Source organism: Octodon degus, unplaced genomic scaffold, assembly GCF_000260255.1.
Source record: "Octodon degus isolate 3935 unplaced genomic scaffold, OctDeg1.0 scaffold00037, whole genome shotgun sequence".
Taxonomy (NCBI): domain Eukaryota; kingdom Metazoa; phylum Chordata; class Mammalia; order Rodentia; family Octodontidae; genus Octodon; species Octodon degus.
Window position 1 is genome coordinate 4457264 of NW_004524613.1, and position 5590 is coordinate 4462853.

Consider the following 5590-nt stretch of genomic DNA (forward strand, 5'->3'; position numbering starts at 1 on the left):
TCTCTCCTCTCTCTCTGGAGACTGCAGGAGACTCAAGAAGCAGTAAAGACTGAAGAGAACTGCAAAATATCAGCGTCTCCTCAATATGAAGTGGACAAATCAGTACAGAGCAATTGAATGATAGGGCCGAGGTCATACTGTTGGTTGTCAGCTATTCTGTTTAACTTTCCCAAACTGGCACAGGACTCATGACTTTATGACTTTATGAATATCAACAGTATCCCTCGTTCTCTGGCTTTGTTGCCCCTTGGGAGATATCTCCTCTCTCTCCTCTCACTCTCCTCTCTTGTCCTCTCTCTCTCTCTCTCTCTCTCTCTCTCTCTCTCTCTCTCTCTCTCTCCTCCCCTCCCCTCCAGCTGTGTTTTTTTTTCTTAATTCATAGGAAGGCAGTATACTTTATTGGTTAGAAGACACCCACTTTGAGATCACAAGGCTAGTGTTCAAATCCCAAATGAACAGCATACTCTGCTCAATTATGACATTTTGGTTGAGTTACTGTATCTCAGGTTTTGATGTCTCACTTGTACAGCAGGGAGAACAAAGGGATCTTCCTGTTTTGAGGACAAAGTAAGATAATGTACATAAAGCCCTCACCAAGCTACCTGGCTCATAGCAACCATCAATAACTACTTTTACCTTTATAACCACAATTATTATCATCATCATGACTGAGGGAGCTTAGAGAGATTGCCGAGAGCAGGTGTCATACACCAATTGCCCGCGGGAGACAGCCAGGAATGGGAAAGGGGAGCTGTGTACCCAATGTGCCCGGGTGAGCAGGCATGGCCGAAATTATAGTGACAGGCACTATTCAGAGAAGAAAGGCAAGGACCAACAGCATGGCCCAAAAATGGCTTCTCTGCGGATGTCAGAGCCTCCCAAACCAAATGCATCAGTAATACGATGGGCTCTCGTAACTGCTGCCTTGAAAGAGGAGCTTATTTATCTTATTTATTCATATAACCACATGTCTGGAGACAGGCAGAACAGGCCTAAGTACAAGCTCTTTGCATCTTTTCATGTTCCTATCTTAACATGTAAGCCTTCATTTTCATGTTCATTGCCTCTTGGCTACAGGATGGCTGCAACTCTGACCATCACAACTATATTCTAGATAGGGAGAAAAAATATAGTATCTTAAAATTTCCCATAAATTCCAAGATATTTCTTCTTGCATTCCACTGGCCAGAGCTGGTTCCCATTGCCATTACTAGTCACAAAGAAAATGCAAAGGGGAATATTTTTTAGCTTGGCCCATTAGAGCCCTGAACAATATCTGGATCTCGCTGTCAGCAAGGGGAGCCGAGACCTCAGGTAGGCAATCAGCAGCCTCCAGCATGTTCTCTGAACACATACTATGTGCGAGGTCCTGGCTAAGTCCTGAGGATGCCAGGCGGAAAGCACAGCCTGTGTACCAGGAAGATACAGAAGTGGTTGTGAAATCCTGATTTGAACAAGAGAAGATCAGCCTTTGAGCCTCCCACTCCTCTAGGCCTCCCTTTTTTCCAGACCCCTCTCTGGCTCCCCCGCTGTCTGTGTGGCCCCATGAAGAGCTAAGGCTGGTGGCGAGAATATGTGTTTAACATCAATAGCATTTTTAGGAGGCACCTGAGAGATGTTCTGAGAGAAATATGTAACTGGCACACCTGGTTTATAATGTATATTAATCCCCGCCATGTAGTTTGAGTAATACATGTAAAGCAAAAAGTCCAAGGGCTGATTTAGGAGCCTTATTATTACCCTGTCAGTAGAATTCATGTTCTTTCTGCACAGTGCTCGGGTCCAGCGTCTTGGCATCCAGGCTAGCAGGCAGGAGAAGGCTTTCTGATGGGCACCAGCTGATGGCAGAGGCTGCTGAGGATGGGGGTCAAGGCTTGGAGCCCCTTGTAGCGTTGGCTGCAGCTCATCTGGCAGAAAGGGCTGTAGAATGAGACCTAGTACTGTGCCAGCTGAGGTGGGGGCAAACCCAGCCCCATGCCTAGGAAGGAGATGTAGCTTCAAGTCTAGAGAAGGTGAGGACTCTGGAGTGTAAATTCAGCTCAGCTGCTGTATCACCATGTGACTTTGGACAAATTCCTCCAGCTCTGTTTCCCCTTCCATAAGTGGGAATCATAATAGCACCCATCTAATTAATGAGGGAATTGCGAAGGTTCAATAAAAATAGGAGGTGTTAAAAAATAGTAGGTGCTGGGTAACATTCCGAGCATTTGAAACATATTATTCCCTCAAATCCTTGCAGTTACCTCACGAGTAGATACTACTGAGACTCCCCAACACACAGTTGAAGAAAATGAACCAAAGATCACAGCTAGTGATGGGCAGAGCACGCCTTCTGAGGTGTCCTAACACACAGTAGACCCAGAGTTAGGGATAACTGTCTAATCCAGTGAAGTCCAATAGAACTTTCTGTAATGGGAGAAATGTCTAATTTTTTATTGTCCAATGCCACAGATGGTTTTTACATTAGTTCTTTCTTTCTTTCTTTTTTTGGCGGAACCGGGTATTGAACTCAGATCCTTGCGTTTGCCAGTCAAGCGCTTATCCTACTGAGCCATCTCCCCGGCCCTTCCTTCCTTCCTTCCTTCCTTCCTTCCTTCCTTCCTTCCTTCCTTCTTTCTTTCTTTCTTAATTTTTTTAGACAGGGTCTCACTATGAAGTTCAGTCTGACCTTTTGCTCACTTTTCTTTTTATTTTTTTAAATATTTATTTATTTATTTGTTTATTTATTGTGTGTGTGGCCAGCTCAGCCCACCAGGGGGCGGGCCTGGCTGGCATGTGGTGCTGGGGATTGAACCGTGGTCCCTGTGTTTTGCTTAGCTTAGCTTGTTCTAAGTAGGTGCTTTAGACCACTGAGCCATCTCACCAGCCCCTGCTCACTTTTCTTTTTTTAAAATTTTATTGTGTTCACTTTTGTAGTCCCCGAACCAGTCTCAAATTCACAGAAATCCTCCTGGCTCAACCTCCTCAGTGCTGGGATTACAGACATGTGCCACCATGACCAGTTGTAAGGCCCGAGAAGGTGCGCCTGGGGATCTGGGGTTGAGATGGCATAGCATGTGGGGCTGGGGATTGAACTCAGGTCCTTGTGCTTTCTAGGTAGGTGCTTATGCCTCTGAGTTATCTCTCTGGCCCCTCAGTACCTCCTTTTATTTTATTTTAGGATAGGGTCTGCGGTGTCTCACTACCTAGATCAGACTCATAGTGATCCTTCTGTGTTCAGCCTCCCAAGAGCTGGGATTAGAGGCGTGCACTACCACGCCCGGTCTCAATCACTGGCTCTGTGTGCCCCAGAGGTGGGGCTGGCATGGCACACTGGGGATCAAACCCTGGCTTTGGCCCCTGTGTCTGCCTAAGCAGACACTTTAATCCACTGAGCTATTTGGCCGGCCCTCCCTCAGCACATTCTTGTAGTACGTAATAATGTTTACATTCCAGCTGTGGAGTTGGTACATGTACTTAACACATCTTAATTCCTGTTTTTCATCCTTACTCCTCCTGTCTCTCTCTCCACCATCTCTTGATCCTCTTTGTGAACGATCTATTTTTTAAAAAAAGTTTTTGGTGGAACTGGGGATTGAACTCAGGCCCTTTCACTTGCCCGGCAAGCGCTTATTCTATGGAGCTATCTCCCCAGCCCTAGATCTACTTTCTTTCTTTCTTTCTTTCTTTCTTTCTTTCTTTCTTTCTTTCTTTCTTTTTTTTTTTTTCCTAGATCTACTTTCTATCATCTATATTTTTCTCTTATCATTTGGGCTTCTCATAAGAAGAAACCATGAGGTATTTAAGCTCGTGTGTCTGATTTACTTCACTTAACATTATGATCTCAACATGTGTCCATTTGCCTACAAATTACTCAAATTCATCTTTATGGCAGAATAGTACTCCATTGTGTGCAGTACCACAGATGGCTAGTGAGCATTTGAAATATGGCTAGCTTGATGAAGGATCTGAATTATAAATATAATTTTATAAATGCCACTTGTGGCTGTTTCCTCTATTGGATGTGTAGATCTAGGCTCCCCAACTCACCTACCTATGTTAGAAGGGCTTCTGTCCTGACAGCTGTTGGGCTGAAGCCCCAGGGAGACCTTAACCCCAGTGTTGAAGAGGAGACTAGGCCATTCCGGCTCCAGTTTCATGAACGGGTGTGCCTTATACAAGGGCTTGCAGGGTGCCCTTGTTCAGCCACGTCCAACAGTGCCCGTCTGCCAGAGAACACAGCAACAAGGCATCATAGAGGAAGCAGACAGCAGCTCTTGCCAGACACTGAGTCTCCTGATGCTTTGATCTTGGGCATTCCAGCATCAGAACTGTGAAATCAGTTTTTGTTTTTTATAAATTACCTAGCCTCAGGTATTTTGTTATAGCAGCACAGAGTAAGGTAGTAGGGGTTCAAGATCTCAGGCCTTTCAGATAGCCCCTTAACGGTGAGCTCCAGCCAGGCATGGTGGTATGCATCTGTAATCCCAGCACTCGAGAGGCTGAGGCAGAAGGATTGCCACAAATTCAAGGCCAGCTTGAACTACATAGAGAGACCCTGCTCCAAACTGAACTGAACTGAATCAAACCAAACCAAACCACCACATCTCTAGGATCCTGGACATTGTCCCCACAGGTCAGGCTATATGACAGACATGGGCCCTATACTTCTCCTCCTGGAAGGCAATCTAGCAGGGAGGAAGACTGTTAAACAAATAAGCACTCAATTAACTATAGGGAGGCTTGTGTGTTAGCTCAGTTGTTTAAAGTGCCTGCTTGGGCAAACCCAGTCAGACGCAGGGGACCTTGGTTCAATCCCCAGCTCCACATGCTGCACCAGACCTGCCCTTAAGGCAGCCTGAGTCAGTTCCAAAAAAAAAAAAAAAAGCACTCAATTATAGATGATTTAGACTTTTGACTTTAAACTGGATTTATTGGGTTATAGCCCCATCATAAATTAAAGAGCATCTGTATTTAAGGATGATTTAATTTAAATAATACCTGAGCACACCATATTGAGAGTAATAGACTGGTAGTTAGAGATAGTGATTTTGCTTGTTGTGGTACTCGGAATTTTTTTTAATATTTTTTATTGAGAAATAAACATGAATGAGACAGTTTCACAGCTGATTAATAGGACAGTTTTGATAGTCAATACACTGTACATTGTTATCTTCTTAGTGGTTATCCACAGTACAAGAAGCAGACAGGATATCCTGTCCAAACACTGTTAGTACACCTCTTTCTTATCATTGAATTAAGTGAAAGTAGCTGTAAATTTATCCTATTTTGTTGATATAAATACAAAATGATCTTTCTTTTGTATCCTTTTATTTTTTTACTTTTTTTTTTTTTGTCCTGTTAGAGGTTAATAATCTATTGGCATCTAAATACTATAGGTGTTTGAATTCAACTAAACATCTAATACTGTCTAGCAGTCTGTAATATTAGAGGGTTGTTCTCAGAAGTTATTGACTTGAGCCTTTTACAGCTCACCATATTAATATGGATTTACTTTATATACCTCATTTTTATACTTTTCTGCTGGATGGTTAAGACCAAGATATAGCCAAGACCTATATACCAAGAAATGTAACTTTTGTATCTGATA